Raw genomic sequence first — 18,782 nt, 5'->3', positions numbered from 1 at the left:
AATTCGGTGCAACTTTTTGTCAAATTCGTTGCGATTTTTGCCATATTCATGTTGTATACTATGTGGATCACCCTTACACGGTATAAAACTTTAAGAACCAAAACAATAATTCATCTATACGGGCACTTCCATACTTAACAACAGGTCTGGTTTGACAAGGGCGGAAGAGGTAGTCGACGGTGGTATTCCAGCAATGATTGTCCTGTTATTTGCTTGAAGTGATTTAGGCCTTAATGGAGAGCATGGAAAACCTAAATCAGGATTGCCAAATACAAGGCCGGCCTGTTTGAAAGTGTGCAATCACTGTCAGTCTATACCTGGTGTAGAACACTGTTTTGTTTATACATTGCTATAAGTAAGTTATTTCACATGTAATGTACAATGTTAGAATCGGTACTACATAGTTTATTCGTTTGTGAACAGTAATCACTGCACACATTACAAACACATTATTCGCTGACACCACGACCACAACGCAAATGTTTGGTTTTCGTTTTGTGTTCTACGCCTTCCCAGTAGCTTAATTGAAAAGATGTGTCAGCGTCCCTCCATTAGTTTTGGTTTATGTTTATTCTTTTTTCGTAAATGCAGGTTCAGTCTAGAACCTGTTCCATGGTCACGGACAAAACTGTTTGTGCAGTAACTATAAAAGTGTACCCTCTATTTGAAACACATCCTTACACTGGGCACAGCTACTGTTTTTGGTTATTACTCTAATAGCCCTTTTCTGTTTTCTGATATTTTGTTTATTTGTGACCCAGAAAAAAATCTATACCTAAGACTTGAGGATATACTTGAGTAGTCTGAAACTGAAAGATACAGCTGGCTGGTGTGACCGAGCGGTTCTAGGCGCTTCAGTCTTGAACCGCGCGACAGCTATGGTCGCAGGTTCGAATCCTGCCTCGGGCTTCTAGGGTACTGATGACTTCAGATGTTAAGTTCCATACTGCTCAGAGCCATTTTGAAAGATACAAACTATTACAAGCTGATGTCTGTTAGGGCTACCAATAGTTGTGTGCCAGAAGCACCAAAGATACCTCAGGTACTCTCCTCTTGTGGACACTGTTTCTCCTGCAGCAAATACAAGTCCCATCATTACCTGTCCACTTGACTTTGAGAAGCATGTAAATACTAGGTAGAGCTGTTCTGCACAGGGTAGACAGGGAACGAGGACTCAGGATGTTACACCGATCCTTCTAACAAACAAGTTCGAGGTGTTTTCATTCACTAAAACTGAGCCAGTGGGACTACTTCACCTGTTTTGGGAAGCTATTCCGGCAGCCACTGAGGGAACAGGGTGCAACCACCTACGGACTGTTACGCACTTTGGGACAGATGTCAATCGTCTAGGCTCTGAGGTCATACTTGGGCCATTCGTGCAACTAGCAGAGAGAGTTGAAAATATGAGCCTTGCTCACAGAGTTTCAACAAAGCTCATAATATGCAGCATTGTGTCCACCACAAATCGTGGCCCCTGCTGCTGAGTCGACTGGAATGCTTGAACCAGAACTTCCATGGTTCTGTGACAAGCTATTTTCTGGACTTGAGTCATAGGGTTGAGAGTTATTGGGTCCTCCTAAATAAATCAGGTGTGCACTACACATCAGATGTAGCTACTCAAGTAGCTGACTGTGTGTGGTCTACACGCAACAGTTCTCTCAGATTAGGCAACTTTCCGTCAAATCAAGATAACGACAACTGTGGAAAACCCAGAAATATCAGTTTAAAATTCCAAGAAATGCCTCCATCTGATGAGAGTATCAGAACCCTGGTGGTTAACTGCAGAAGCATTCACAACAAAGTGCCAGAATTCTGAGCGCTTCTAAAAACACTGAAGTTCACATAATAATTGGCACAGAAATACAGTTAAAACCTGAAGTTTACAGTAGCGACACCTTTGGGGCAAATTTATACTAAACTAGGGAAATGGGAAATGGAGATGGTGTATTTGTCGCAGTAGACCAGAAACTCAAATTTACCGAGATTGAAACTGCATGTGAAATTGTTTAGGCAAGACTCAGTGTCAAGGGTGAACAAAAAAATTATAATAGGTTCTCTGTATCGAACATCTGATTCTCCTCCTAATATAACTGACAACTTTAGAGAAAACCTCAGTCGCTTATACATAAGTTCCCTAATAATACTGTAATCATTGGAGGAGAGTTTAATCATCCAACAATCAACTGGGAAAAACATTAGTTTTATTAGCGATGTGCATGAGGAGACATCCTGTGATATGTTACTAAATTTCTTCTTTGAAAACTACCTAGAACAAATAGTTCAGAACCCTTCTCATGATGGAAATATATTAAATCCCAATGGCAACAAACAGACCTGACCTCTTTGAGGAAGTTCATATTTAAGCTGGTATCGGTGACCATAACGCTGTTATAACAACAATGAATACCAAAACACAAAAGGCACATTTGGAAGACTGCTAAAACAAGCAGAAAGATTTATATGTTCAGCAAACTAGACAGAAAACAGTACGTGAAGCTTCCAGTGACTACCATAGAGGAATACTGTCAAATGATCTTTCACAACTCTTCGCCCTCTTCCCCCCCCCCCCCCCCCCTCTCCCCAAAAAAAAAAGAAAATCTTGTCACATTTAAAGGCTGCTAATGGCACCAAAGTTAAGTCTCCTATCACTCGTGGACGAGGCAGGAACTGAAGTAGAGGGTGACAAAGCAAAAACAGAAGTCCTTTGTTTTCAAATGTTCCTTCAAAAAGCAAAATCCAAGAGTATTGCCCTAACTTGATTCCCCTACCACTGAAAAGATGAGTGAAATTGATGTTATTGTCGGTGGAGTTGAGAAACAGCTGAAATCGTTAAAACTGAACAAAGCTGCACGAAATCCCTATCGTGTTCTAAACCCAAATCACAGCTGAGTTAGCGTCTCTATTAAATATAACCTATCAACCCCTCGAACAAAAAAACTGTACCCAGTAGTTGGAAGAAAGCACAGGCCACACCTGTCTGTAAGAAGGGTACCAGAGGTGATCCACAAACTACCCATAATATCTTTGACGTCAGATTGTTGTAGAATCTTTGAACACGTTCTGAGGTCAAACAATGGATTTAGAAAACATAGATCATGTGAAATCCAACTCACACTTTCGTCACATGACATCCTGAAAGCCATGGATCAAGGCAGTTACGTAGATGCACAAGGTTTTTTTTATTTATGAGAAGCATTTGACTCTATACACCTTTGCGTACCATATAGATCATGAGACGAGATATGTACTGCGCTGAGGATTTCTTGATAAAAAGGGCGCAGCACGTTATTTTGGATGGAGAGAGATCGAGAGATTTAGAAGTGACTTGGTGTGTACCCAGGGAAGTGTGTTGGGTCCACTGCTGTTCACGTTGTATATTAATGATCTCGTGGACAATATTAATAGTAAACTGAGACTTTTCGCAGATGATGCAGTTATCTACAATTAAGTTCAACATGAACGAAATTGTACAAATATTCAGTCAGACCTTGATAAGATTCCAAAGTGGTGCAAGGGTTGGCAGCTTGCTTTAGATGCTCAAAAATGCAAAACTGTACACTTCACAAAATGAAAGGAAGCATAGTATCCTATGAATATAATATTAGTGAGTCACACCTGGAGTCTCATACAAATATTTGGATATAACACTTCGTAGAAACGTAAAGTGGAACGATCACATAGGATCAGCCGTCAGTAAAGCAGGTAGGAGACTTCAGTTTACTAACAGAATAGTAGGGAAATGCAACCAGGCTACAAAGGAGATTGCTTACAGATCAGTCGTGCGATCCATCCTAGACTATTGCTCAAGTATGCGGGACCTGCACCAAATAAGACTAGCAGGGGATATTGAACGTATATAGAGAAAGCCAGTACGAACGGTAACAGAGTCGTTTGATCCGCGGTGAGTGTCACCGTGATGTTGAAAGAACTGAAGCAACATACTTTTGAAGATAGGCGAATTCTATCCCTAGAAGGTCTCCTTACAGGAACCGGCTTTAAAAGACGACTCTAGCAATATACTATGACCCCCTTCGTATAGCTCCCGTAGGTTTGTGAGGATAAGATTAAATTAATTACAGAAGACACAGAGGCATGTAAACAATCATTTTTGCCTCATTCCTTACGTGAACAGAACGGGAAAAATACCGAATAACTGGTACTTGCTTCAGTTCGTTATCCTCAGTGGACTCCAAGTACCTAACGGAAACATGCAGTTACTCCTTGCCGCGTACTTCGTAATTTTCGTATTCCTCCGGTTTCTTAATCTCAGCGAAATACATGAAGTACCGAATATGTCGTATCAGTCATCATTTTTTCCCCTCATGTGCTGTAATTCGTATCCGACGCCGGTGGAGTCGACAATATTCGTAATCCTCGAGAAGGTATATATTATAGGTTCTGGGTAATCCTCCAGTTCCTTATTAGCAGATACTTTTCGCGCGTCCAATAATGGCCTGAGTTAATTGTGCGAAAATGTATGTCTCCATCACCACCTATTTTGTTAGTTTGACTCACCGGCGTTTTTGCAAACGGTTCACTTTTATTATAAAGTTCAGTTACGATGATAGTGGAGTTGTCACTAATATTTTACGACGACTCTTTATTCTAGTTGTGTAAGTTCACATTAACGGAAATTTTGTATTTTTTCTCAGCGTGCAGTACAATAATCACGTATGATAGTTTGTTTCCATCATACCTGCCACGTCTGCAACAGTTTTCTACAACCACTTCACTCGATCTGCGATTCCCGCTCCGACAACTGTCGCGCCATTCATTTGTCAAAGAAACAGCGCGCTCATTGCTCAGCGGTAACTGCATGTTTTAAACGCGTTATACTCGTCTGTAATGACGCCCAGCAAAAATTCTGTGCAACGGGTAAGTGCCTCGACAGTACCGATTACATAGAGTATAAAATTTAGTCGTGGCGTAGCGTCTGGAGCGAGGCTGCGCCCGGCGGCAGTTTACACGAGCAGGCAGCAGCTGGAGCAAATGCCGCAATCCCGCATCTCCGGCTCGCTCGATGATTGCCAAGATTTCATTTTCAGATAAAACGGCCGCGCCGCGTGCCGGAAGAGGCTCGCCAGCGGACGGGCTCCCCCGTTTCGCCGGCGCAGATAACAATCGGAGGAAATTAAACGGGACAATGCCTCAAATGCGGCTAAACTAATTAACTCTGCGGATAGCGCGCGCCGGGCCACACTGGCGGGCCGCGGGTTCGTTTCCCGGGCCCCAGGGGACGCTGCCATTTCCCCCTCCGGCCGCTGCTTCCCGCCCCCTCCTGCGGCTCGTTCAGCCGTTCCCTCTCCCTGTATCTCGTGCTACTCACCACACTGAGGAAGCAATCATCATAAATCTCCGAAACTTTGCTCACGTATCAGAGAAAGGAGTAAATTTCTCTCTCTGGCATTGAAAATCGGTGTCTTTTATGTAAAAATACCAATGAAAATCGGAAAGTAACGTACAATAATTTTATTACCAAAATATTCAATAGGTAACAGCACAAAAAAAGCAAAAACAAAACACACAAAACACAAGTGAACTTACAGCTTTTACCTACTTTTCCACAGAGTCACCAATGTTCTCAACACATTCCTCCCATCATTGTACCCGTTTGTAGATGTCCTGTTCGTAGAAGTTCGTCCGGGTGGAGTATAGCCACCTGCGGACTGCTATTTCCGCATCTGTCGCAAAGCTTTGGCCGCCTACGAATTTTTTTATGGCACCGAACAGATGAAAATCCGACTGTGCAAAGTCTAGATTGTATGGTGGAGGTCTCCCACCAAAAACTGGCGATTTCCTCACAAACAGGAGCAGCAACAGGGGAGAGGGGGGGGGGGGGGGGAAAGAGGACCATTGTCATGAAGAAGTACGACACCGCCAGCATTACTGTTGGGACATTTGTCACGAAGGGCGCGACGCAACTTAACCAAAGTTTTGATGTAGGCTGCAGCATTCACAGTGGTCTCATGTTCAGCAAACTCCAACAACAACACACCATGCGTATCCATGTCACGAGCAATTTCCTTCGAACATTTTTTGCAGTGGGGAACCAGCATTTTTCCACTCCGTTGAGGGGTGCTTGGTATTGGACAAGTTGTGGTATGCTCACGACTCATCGTCAGTGACTATCCGTTTCAGAAAGTCATGCCTTTCTGCGGCGTAACACGTTAAGTGACCCAAGCTTGTCATCATTCGCTGGTCCTTGTGGTTGTCACGTTCTTAAGCACCTAGAGCGCACAAACCTTACTAAATTTCAACGTGTCTTGAACAATGTTGTACACTGCACCATAGGGAATGGTAAACTGCTGCGGTAAGTTCCGCAGTTGCACACGGCGGTCGTTCAAATTTGCCGCCTCAATGGCCCCGACATTCTGTGGTGTTGCAGCTGTTACCGTCCGCCCGGAGCTTGGCGAATCAGACGATCCTCTTGCAAGACTGCACACCAACTGCAGACATTGATACGGTCCATACAGTCGTCCCCATACACGCCACGCATATTGCTGCGAATTTCACTCGGTTTATGCCCTTAGGCCCGCAAATATCGAACTACACTTCGCTGGTCTTCACAAGTTGACGACTGTAACGTGCGCGCCATGTCTGTTTCGTAGTTCAGGCTCCTCTCGCTACAGCTGTACATGAAAGCAAAATAACCTTTGTAGCGCAAACTTCGGATTATATCGTCGAAATGTCAACATTGTAGCTGCAGTACCAGTGGAGAAAAAAATTATTGTGCGTTACTTTCCGATCCTCGTATATTGTACTGATTTATCTACTTGTTGTCATTGGCATAGACAGAGAGCAGGTTTTCGGGGGGGGGGGGTTGAATCCCCGCCCCCGGGCTTCCAGGATTACAGCAGCAGTGTCAACAATTCATGTACGTTACTCGTGTTGGTCAATGCTTCTGACCTCATACCGCAAGTCAGGTAAGTCTGAATAGCCCTTTTTTCGAGAGAATATCATAGTTTATTTGTGCTGACTTATTTTTAAAACCAATAAAAACGGTTCTTTTTGTATAGTCTCGATCTCTGGGAAGTATTCATGATAATTCTTCAGAGAGTCTTGGTGTGCGAACTAATGATTCTCTTCATTTGATTCTAAATGCTAGTAAATGAAATTCACCTAGACAGAGGCCTCGACATCATATGGTCGTCTAGGCTACTGTGAAATGGAGCATAAGATCTTAAAACCATTTCGGCACAATTACCATAGTATTTACCTCCAACAAGATGATCTTCAATACGCCCTTCTCGAAATTTTTCTAGAGTTCCCTAGTCATTATTCTGTCTTGTCACCATTTCCATGATCAATTTTGAAAAGTCTTCGTAACTTCACGAATAACATTTATAGGCAAGAAATGTTGTTTCATCTCGTTTTTTATGTCATCATATAATGTTTCTTCCCCCCCAAAATAAACAGTTTGTTTTAATGTAAAATTTTTGAACTGGCGATCAATAAACGTGAGACTCATTTTCACTGTACCCATCCTAGCACAATGATCTTTCTAAAAATATTTTCTTCACATTTCAGCAACAAAAGTGATACAGTTCACCAAAACATCCATCCTTTCTCGTTTTAATCCTCTCAATAAACGCCTGTACGCCTTTTTCCTTCACTGTGTTAGGTCTACCCCGTCAATAACTCTTTCATCACAAACAAAGCGTTCGGACGTTGCTCCGGCTTCCACTGATCGGCGTAACTAAAGAACGGTCGGCTGACGACTGATGCCTCTTTCACTGCCAGGTTTAACAGTGGTCAGTAAAAGATCCGACAGAAAGCAATGCTTTCAGCAGCAGACCACAAAATACAGCGAATGATTGCATAGATAAACAAATGGAGCAATAAGGGCGAATACTGGCAAAAACAATTGAATCGATAAAAAAAGAATTGACGGTCATTCACCGGGATTCCTATGAAACTGATAAATGGAAATATTTACTAACCCAACTAGGTTTGTCGACACTTTCTTCGCCTTTTTGGAAACATTCATGTGCGCTACGAATATTCGCCTACAGATTTTATCTTCTAACTAGCCAATACTCAGATACTGCAAGTTTTACGGAGATGAAACAAGTGTATATCGTAATCTGAAAAGCTTGCGTCTCGTGATGTAGCCTGCAAGGCGTGGAAGTACCAGTGTGCCGTGTGAGCGCGTTATAGATACGTTCACATTCAACTGCGATACTTATTTATATTAGCGAGCGTGAAATTCCATTAATCCTATTCTAACACTTCCAGTTAATCAGTTGATTACTAACGTTCGCAGGGACGTCAAAGAACACAAGCGTAACTACAACTTCCGGCTTTACCGAGAAATACAGAACAGAAAACGGGGATGAATGTGCCTAGAACATTTTTACAATCTACAGTCGTTAAACTTTTTGCAGTAGGCGAATATAGCCAGCCTTACCCATATAAAGTTGTTAATTTAATTTCATATTCATTATTATTAATAAGTAGATACCACATTCGAACATAAGCTTTCCTCTTCTGCATATTCACGGAATCTTATAATTTTTTATATGAATATGAAGATGAAATCTGTTCTTTCGGACCATTGCAGCTCTCGTAGAATGAAATTACAGTGAAACCCAGACCTTTAGCTGCTTACAGGCGCTGATAAATATCAACGGGGCAGTTGAAAATGTGTGCGCCGACCGGGACTCGAACCTGGGATCTCCCATTTACATGGCAGACGCTCTATCCGACTGAGCCATTGAGGACACACAGGATAAGGTGACTGCAGGGACTTATCTCTGGTACGCTCCCAGTGCGACCCACACTTCCAACTTACTGTCCACAAAGTACATTTTTACATTTACATCTACATGGATACTCTGCAAATCACATTTAAGTGTCTGGCAGAGGGTTCATCGAACCACCTTCACAATTCTCTATTATTCCAATCTCGTACAGCGCGCGGAAAGAACGAACACCTATATCTTATTTCCCTTATTTTATCGTGGTGATCGTTTCTCCCTATGTGTCAACAAAATATTTTCGCATTCGGAGGAGAAAGTTGGTGATTGGAATTTCGTGAGAAGATTCCGTCGCAACGAAAAACGCCTTTCTTTTAATGATGTCCAGCCCGAATCCTGTATCATTTCTGTGACGCTCTCTCCCATATTTCGCGATAATAGAAAACGTGCTGCCCTTCTTTGAACTTTTTCGATGTTCACCGTCGGTCCTATCTGGTAAGTATCCCATAGCGCACAGCAGTATTCTAAGAGAGGACGGACAAGCGTAGTGTAGGCAGTCTCCTTATTAGATCTGTTAAATTTTCTACGTGTCCTGCCAATAAAAGGTAGTCTTTGGTTAGCCTTCCCCACAACTTTTTCTATGTGTTCCTTCCAATTTAAGTTGTTCGTAATTGTAATACCTACGTATTTAGCTGAATTTACGGCTTTTAGATTAGACTGATTTATTGTGTAACAGAAGTTTAACGAATTCCTCTTAGCACTCATGTAGATGACCTCACCCTTTTCGTTATTTAGGGTCAACTTCCAATTTTCGCACCATTCAGATATATTTTCTAAATCGTTTTGCAGTTTGTTTTGATCTTCTGATGACTTTATTAGTCGATAAACGACAGCGTCACCTGCAAACAACCTAAGACAGCTGCTGAGATTGTCTCTCAAATCGTTTATATAGATAAGGAACAGCAAAGAGCCTATAACACTGTATGGTTCAAATGGTTCAAATGGCTCTGAGCTCTATGGGACTCAACTGCTGTGGTCATCAGTCCCCTAGAACTTAGAACTACTTAAACCTAACTAACCTAAGGACATCACACACATCCATGCCCGAGGCAGGATTCGAACCTGGGACCGCAGCAGTCGCACGGTTCCGGACTGCGCGCCTAGAACCGCGAGACCACCGCGGCCGGCAACACTGTATGGCATTTGCAGTGCCCCTGTCCACTATACTCATTACTAGCGGCGATCAGTATACTGATTCCCGCAAGAGTTCGGGCAATGCGACTGCATCCGCATTGAAGAAGATCATTGGCTGGTAAGCCTTTTCTATATGAAGACGGTACCTGTTCTTTCGGGCATGTCCTTCAAAAAGGACGCGCCCTCCCTTCCGTTAAAATAACGAAAAACGCGAGCAAAGATCTGTGTCTGATGACTATCGCTGTCGTCGAGACAGAAAACACTACATTGACTTTCTTACTTTTACCATACTGTGTAGTCAGCACTGAACAAGATGGAAGTTCTTTTCCATGTACTTCTCCGCTCTTCATGACTTTCAATGTACTGCTTCCCCCGTTCACTAACTCATTACTGTTTAATACTACAGCACTTGCTGGAAAGACGTGGATTCCCGACATGCATGCGCAAATGTTTACTGTCATCTCTAAACGACGTTTACTTCACTGCCATATAGAAAAATTTCTCTTTCGAAATACCACTGACAAAAGAATTTTACTGATTGATTTCCACCCGGTATCCACAATAACTTAAATTTTATATATTAACATGTATATAGTGCCGTTTTGCGTTCTATTAAAAGTCCAGTTTATTACCACGTGCATTTGTTGAACCCACTCCACTAGCCCAGCAATCAAATCCTGGCTTCCCTTATGCTTCTTGTGTTGCTGTCTTCTGTCCCAAGACTGCTGCGTCTCAGCTCTCCAAGCCTATTCCCCTCCGCTGAACTAATCCAACCTACATCCACTCGAACCTTCTGTGTATTCAAGATTTGGTCTCCCTGTTTTCTACCCCTCGAACTTCGCTCTGTTACCAAACTCACGAATTCTGCATATCTCAGACTGTCTCCTATCAACTGGTCCCTTCGTTTTGTAAAGTTGTGCCATAACATTCTTTTTCCCCCAGTTCGATTCAGTACCGCCTCATTAATTAGTCTATCAACCTATCTCATCTTCAGCATTTTAGCACTACATTTCAAAAGCTTCTATTCGCTTGTCTGAACTGTTTATTGTCCACGTTTCGCTTCCGCACCAGCCCAGACCCGGGGTGCTGAGCTGGGGACTGGTCAGCGCCGCCAGCCTCCTGTCACCGTAACCCCCGGACATGCTTCAGCGACCACCGCATGGCGCGGCGGTGGAATGTTGTGTGCTGCGGGGAATGATAATCTTGGCTTGACCGCCAGGATTGCAAGGAGGGTAAACCTCTATAAAAACCCTTCAATCTTACGGTGTGCTGCGCGCCCATAAGATGCATGGCTGTTGGGGTGGAACAGTCGCAAGCGGGCAACCTCTGGGGCACCTACCGCACCCCAGTTGTATAAAGCTTACTCAGGCACGCGGGGCTCTTTCTGAGCGGACCTTTAGTTCCCTAGCTGCTCGTGGGACCGCAATGGACCCTTCGACCTCTACATTTCCCCATACCAGTGGCTTGGGTGGGCCACTGGTAGGAAAACACACCCCATCGAAAAAGCGACTTCGTGCTGCGAGTCCTCCAGCGCCTGGCGTTACTAGAGATTTATCAGACTGTCGTAACAGAGCGCGTACTGATAACCAGAATGTGTTTTTGATTGTCAAACGGAATGAAGGTAGCTTTGAGAGAGTTTCTCCCTTTTACAACCACAAGGGTCTTGAGGGAATTGCAGAAACACTGAAATCTGTGAAGCTACTGCGCAATGGGACTCTGTTAGTTGAGACTTCTAGTTCCCATCAAGTCACTTCTCTTCGGAAAGCAACCTGTCTCAGAGAGTACGCTATCGAGACCGAGCTCCACTCCACTTTGAACTACAGTAAGGGTGTTGTGACATGTACAGACTTGGTGGATATCCCCAAGGACGAGTTGAAATCTGAGTGGGCTGACGGAGGTATTGTCGACGTGCAGCATATTATGAAACGAGTCGATGGGGACCTAGTCAAATCCGACTCGTTTATTCTCACGTTCAATTGCCCGAGACTCCCAGAGCATGTTAAAGCTGGTTTCTTACGTTTGCCAGTACGGCCATATTTCCCCAACCCAATGCGCTGTTTTAAATGTCAGCGCTTTTGGCATACTACGTTGGGATGCAATGGAGTAGCCACTTGTGGTAAATGTGGTCAGCCTGCCCATGAAGGAGCCGATTGCTCATCGCCTGTGAAGTGCGTGAATTGCTCCGGGAGTCACCATGTCTGGAGCCGGGTCTGCCCCATCTATCTCGAGGAACGGAAGATACAGGAGATCAAAACACCTAAGCGCATCCTCTATGGTGAGGCCAAAAAGCTCTTTAAGGCCATGCAGCCTCCTGTGTTTACAACATCTTTCGCTTCCGCTCTGCAGAAACCGGTACAGGTGGCCACTGTTGCTACACAAATGGATGTTGCTAGTGTCAGCACTAATACCTGCGTTTGCCAGTGCACTTGTGCTGCTGCAGTTGTTTTGCAACCTGTAGCTCTGCCCGCAACGTCGGACAAGGCCGTGGTTGCTGATATTGGGGTACTTCCTGCCCCTCCCCATATGGCACCTTCTGCCCAGGCGAGTAAAGCTCCAACTGTTGACAAGGTTCTACATTCTAAGTCCCCCAAGACGAAGACGCCGAAGGTGAAGGTGAAGGTTTTGCCACCTGAGGAGACTAGTCAGGGTCAATCCGATGACGATGCCATCGTACTGTCTGACATCTCCCTTGGGTCGCCATCGGAGATGATGGACATTGATGTCGACCGAGGGCGATATTCTCGCCCCAGGAATGAACCAGTACGGGCTCTCCACCAAAGTACAGAGGCAGGGTGAAAATTCAGCCTCCCTGATCACTGGCTCCCATATTACAGTGGAACCTGAATGGGTTCAGGATGCATGTGGCCGAATTACAACTCCTTGTACGAGAGACACATTTTCAGGCCACTGATGCTCCTTCTTTACGGGGCTATACCGTGTATCGAAAAGATGATCTGATGGGGAAAGGGCAAAGGGTGGTCTTGCGGGTTTTGTCCGTGACATGCACCACTCATCTGAGCTCCCTCTCGTTACGGACTTGCAAGCAGTTGCAGTTGACCTTCTTGTGGGGCGGAAGCTCACAATCTGTTCCGTTTACTTACCGCCTCAGGATGCAATAGACTCTGAGGCTCTAACAGACCTTATTAGCCAACTCTCCCGCCCATTTCTCCTTCTGGGGGACTTCAATGCTCAAAATGCCTTATGGGGCTCTACAACTACTTGCACCAGGGGTCACATTCTGGAAAGCCTTATGGCATCCGAAGAACTGTGCATCCTCAACTCTGGTGCTCCCACTCATTTCTGTACTGCTTCTGGGTCGTCGTCAGCTATTGACCTTTCCTTTTGCTCTCCAGCACTCGCGGATTCTGCTATGTGGGAGGTTGCCGCTGACCTCCATTCTAGTGACCACTTCCCCCTTTGGATTCGCCTCCTGGATGAGACTGTGGCATTACCAGTGCCGCCCAGGTGGCACCTCTGCAGAGCTGACTGGACACTTTCCAACCATTTAGCTGTTTTGGAGCACCGTGGCAGCGTCCACGAATGGGTCGACCATGTTACAGCCGTGATCTCCCATGCTGCTGAATTGTCGATCCCACGGTCCTCAGGTCATCCCAAAAGGCGTCTTGTCCCTTGGTGGACCACTGAGTGCCGCTCAGCCATCCGAGCCCGCCGTGCAGCTCTGCGCCGCTTCAAGTGCCGTCCCTCAGCTGACAATCTTGCGGCGTTTCGGGTGGCAAGGACCAAGGCGCGGCGAGTGATTAAACAGAGCAACGAAAGTCATGGCAATCGTTCTTGAACTCTATCTACCGCTCCACTAGCTCTACGAAAGTATGGGAAGCCATCAGGAGGATTTCCGGGAAACGCAGCCAACTACCTGTCACGGCATTGTTGCATCAGGCTTGTCTACTCACGGCGCCGAGAGACATTGCCCAGACACTGGCCATGCATTTTGCGGAATCTACTGCCACTAGTAGCTGTGATCCAGATTTCTGCCGCTACCGCACTGCCTTCGAGAGGGATCACTTGGACTTACGGTCTCCAAATTCTGAACCCTACAACTGCCCCTTCACAATGTGGGAACTGGATTAGGCGCTGTCTGTGGCTCATGATACTGCGCCAGGTGATGATCAAATCCTGTACACCATGCTGCAGTACTTCTTGCTGCCATCCAAGGAAGTTCTCCTGAATTGTTTTAATATGATATGGTCATCCGGCACGTTCCCTGACTAGGGTAGGGAGACGATTTTGATTCCCCTCCTCAAACCGGGGAAGGACCGAATGCATCCCAGTAGTTATCAGAGTATTGCTTTGTCGAGCCGTGTCGGGAAGACGTTGGAACGCATGGTCAACCGTCGCCTGGTTTGGCTGCTTGAGACCAGGCAGCTTCTTAGCCACTCTCAGTGTGGCTTTCGGAGATGTCGTTCAACTATAGACAGCTTGACCCTGCTTGAAGCGGCCATCCAGCAGGCCTTCCTACGTAACCAGCATTGTCTAGGTGTATTCTTTGACATTAATAAGGCGTATGACACTACTTGGCGCCGCCTTATCCTCAATCAACTCCATCAGTGGGGCTTTCGTGGCCATCTCCCCATCTTCATTCAGTCCTTTCTTTCCCGTCGCCTCTTTCGATATCGGGTTGGTAATGTGCTATCTGATTAGTACGTGCAGGAGAATGGCGTTCCTCAGCGAAGTGTTTTAAGTGTCACCCTCTTTGCCATCGCCATTAACAGTATCACGTCCACTATCTGGAGTCTTGCCCAATGCTCCTTGTTTGTGGACGATTTTGCTGTTTTCTGTTCTTCCTCCAGTCTTGTCACTGCTATTCGGCAGCTGCAGCTTACGATAAAGCGATTAGAGGTATGGACTGTGAAGACGGGTTTTACCTTTTCTGCAGACAAATGTGTGTGTGTTCATTTTAATCGTTCTCGACGTGCTTTTTCCTCCCCTGAATTGCGTCTGAGGGACACCATTCTTCCTTTTAGAGACACTGTGAGGTTCCCGGGCCTCACTTTTGATTCCAAGTTGCCGTGGTTGCCGCACCTTAAAGACCTCAAGGTGCGGGCCCTGAAGGCGCTGAATATTTTGAAGTGTCTGAGCCATCGGTCCTGGGGAGCAGATCGGGTGCGTCTGCTGCAGTTTTATAGGGCTTTCGTCAGGTCGCGTCTTAACTATGGATGCACCGTGTATGGGTCAGCGAGGCCTTCGTATCTGAAGATTCTTGACGCAGTACACCATGAGGGTATCAGGCTGGCCACTGGTGTCTTCCGTACCAGTCCCATCCCCAGCCTGTGTGCTGAGGCAGGGGAACCGCAACTCACCATCCGGCGGAAACTCCTCATGGTGCGACGGGTGTGTCAATTCCTTGCCTGTCCTACCTCCCCTGCGTACCCTAACGTTGCCCGACCGCCTATGGAACGTCTCTTTTCCAGTCGTCCCAGGGCAACGAGACCATTTGGGATTCGTGCCAAGCATTTGATGAGTCACTTGGTGTGGAGCGTGTGGCACCCCAACTCCAGGGTTTTACCCCCCTGCCTCCCTGGTTGCTCCAGAGGCCCAGCGTCATTTTAGACTTGTCAGAGTACCGGAGGAGCTGCACTCCTGCGTTTGTTTTTGCCTCCTTATTTTACGATATTTCAAACCAGCATCCCGACCATATACCAGTATTTACGGATGGCTCTAAACAAGGGGACTCTGTTGGTTGTGCTGTTGTTTTCCCTGATCGAGTCGTCAAGTTACGGCTTCCTGCGGCGTTTACCATCTTTGATGCCGAATTGTTTGCGATCTTGCGGCCATTGGAGCAGATGATATGTGTTCCCAGTCTTAAGTTTCTTATCTGTTCTGACTCCTGAGTGCCCTTCAGACCATGCAACACTTGTACCCAGCGGATACAGTCGTCCAGAACATCCATGATGTCCTACTCCACCTGCAACGGCAGGGGAAGGAGGTTTCCTTCTGCTGGGTGCCGGGGCACGTGGGTATTAGGGGAAACGAACTGGCGGATATGGCTGCCAAAGATGCATGTTCCCTCCCTCAAATTGTTGAATGTGCCGTCCCCCTCCATGCTGTTACCTCCCTTTTGCGTTGTCGTGTTATGCGTCAATGGGAAGAGGAGTGGCTGGCAGTCGGTGAAAATAAGCTGCGTCTGGTCAAGGCCACCACGCGGCCATGGCGTACGTCCTACCAGTCATGCAGTCGGGATGAGGTTCTCCTCACTCGCCTCCCCATCGGGCACAGTCCCTTAACGCATTGTTTTTTACTCCGGCGGCGGACCCACCAATCTGCAGTGCTTTTGGCGTCCAGATTACTGTCCGCCACATTTTACTTGACTGTCCTTTATTCTCTGACCAGATGGCGGTGGTTTCCTTGCCACCGGATTTGCCCTCTATTTTGCAAGACGACGCAACGACTGTGGTTAAGGTCTTACGGTTTTGTGTCCTGTCCAATTTGTTGCCTCGGATTTTAGGGAGAGGATATTAATGTGCTGCTGGGTGACTGGCTCACCCAGGGTTTAGGTAAGATGTCCGCCAGTCACGATTTCCTACTTGTTTCACTCCGATTTCTGTTCTCTTTTCCTTGTGTTTACGTTCCTTTCTTAGTGTGTCTCTTCTCCTCTTGTTTTGCCTCTGTATGTGAGGATTTGGATCTGTGTCAGGTCTGTGTCTTTTAGCCGTTCTCCTTGTTCGGTGTCCGCCTTCTTCCCTTCACCGCATGTGTTCCTGTTTCTATGCGTTTGGGCGCTGATGACCACGCTGTTTAGCGCCCGAAAACCTCAAACACACACACACACACACACACACACACACACACACACACACACACACTAGCCCAGACTCTATACAAATACTTTCAACAATAATTTACTGACATATTTATATTCGATGTTAACAAATTACCCTTCGTGCTGTTGCCAATCCGAATTTCATATCCTCTCAGCTTCGGCCATATTCAGTTATTTTGCTGCCCACTTCCAAACTTCACCAACTACTATTAGCGTTTCATTACCTATCTAATTCCCTCAGCATAGTTTGATTAAATTCGACAACATCTCATTTTTTCTTTTATGGATATTCATCACGAAACCTATTTTCATGATGATATCCGTTCCGTCGAACTTTAAAGCCTTTTGCTTTCTATGTCAAAATTACAATGTCATCGGCAAACCTCAAAGTTTTTATTTCTTCTTCCAGACCCTTAGTGACGTTTTAGAGAAAAGTTTCGATGTGATGATGTGAGAGCACCTGAAAGTCAGACAGGTGCCAAATCTGGTGAATAGTATCAAAATAGTATGAACGTTGCAACGTTCTGTACTTCATATAATTTACATTTTCCATCGCCGAAGCAATTTTCCTGGTCTTAATGAAAGATAATTTTTTTTGTACCTCAAGTCTCTTTTCACACACTGTGTCACATATATCTGGCGAAAAATACTTGCATAGTTTTTGACAGTTATTGTTTTACTCCTTGCAAAGTAATCAAGAACGACAATCACTCTCGTAACTCAGAAATCAAGGGCTTTATCTTTCCGGCAGCTGCAGTTGACTTTGGCTTTCTTTGTGCAGGCCCACTTCCGTCCATCCATTGCTTCAATTGTCTCGTTCATAAAACAGTATACAGAATAGTGAGCTTCTCTCAGCATGCCAGTGAACAGGTACCAGAAATCTAGTAAACCATACACTTTGTTTCTCTCTCTCTCTCTCTCTTACACACACACACACACACACACACACACACACACACACACACACACACACAGTGCCTTGATATTGTTGTATGGGACGCATCACCCTATAATCACAATAACTCAACGAGTTCTGCGTAGCAACTCCAGTGCCTGGCTGTTTAGCGGCACCCCTCGACGCAAAGAATTGTCACTAGGTGAACGAAGTCTTTTCGGTGGCATTTTCCAAGTACGTAAACTCAGAAAGTAACAAAAGTCACAACGATATAGTACACAGTACAACGAAAGCACGCGGTAAACAACATAAACTCACGTTGTATACACATTCACTAAACAAAGCCGGCAACGCGGGAACTTTGAAGTCACAGCACGTGAGTAACAGCAGTGCTCACTGCGCTGTGATTGGCTGGCGAACCACATTGAACGCCTAGCGCCTGTCGTTCTTCACTTGTTACTCTGTTACGCTGCCAACTTCATACGCAAACGTCAAGGGCAATGTTTCAGCGGCCCGTTTTTTTTTTTTATATGTTACTCCCCAATCTTCTGGCTACAAAAACCTATTTTTCAGCATAATCTCCGTTCAATGCGACAGCAGTACGCCACTTTAGTGACAGGGCCTGTATGCCCGCATACTACCACTCTACTGGTCGACGTCGGAGCCAATACCTTGGTGCATCAATAACCTCCCTTAGTCACGTACTGCGTCCTGCGGAGTGCATGTTTCATTGCGCCAAACAGATGGAAATTGCGGGAGCGGGGCTGTAGGATGGATGAGGAAGAACAATCCAATGAAGTTTTGTGAGCTCCTCTGTCCCAATTTGGAGGGGAACCTGAAAATATTATTTGCCAACAAAATAGAACTCTCCCCCTTTGGCATCTCTTTGTACGACAGCGGTTGATCGTAATAGTCAACACGACAGAGCTCTTGCCTGTTGGGCTCCCAAGTTCACCTGACATCATGCCATGCGATTTTTTTCTTTGGGGCTTTATAAAAGATCCTGTCTACATTCAGGGATTACCTAATGATATGTCAGAGTTAAGACACAGAACTGAAGATGCTATTGTACTCTGGAGCTTTAACTAAATTGTTGGAAGAATTGTATTTTAGGTTGGATGTGTTCCGAATAACTCAAGGTGCACATATAAAATGTTTCTAAGAGAAATTAGATATTTTGCAAAAACAGACATAATGTCTTATGGGATAACAGCAATCA

General features: G+C 45.4%; 1 protein-coding gene across 2 annotated transcripts in view; it reads right to left on the bottom strand.

Annotated features, from left to right (window-relative positions):
- Window positions 1–18,782, bottom strand: part of LOC126281633 (LIM domain only protein 3-like) — a 1,631,617-nt gene that overhangs the window by 34,402 nt on the left and 1,578,433 nt on the right. The window lies entirely within an intron of this gene.

This window comes from Schistocerca gregaria, chromosome 7 (assembly GCF_023897955.1).
Source record: "Schistocerca gregaria isolate iqSchGreg1 chromosome 7, iqSchGreg1.2, whole genome shotgun sequence".
NCBI classification, from domain to species: domain Eukaryota; kingdom Metazoa; phylum Arthropoda; class Insecta; order Orthoptera; family Acrididae; genus Schistocerca; species Schistocerca gregaria.
The sequence above is the reverse complement of the archived record's forward strand: the minus strand, read 5'-3'. Positions and strand labels throughout refer to the sequence as shown.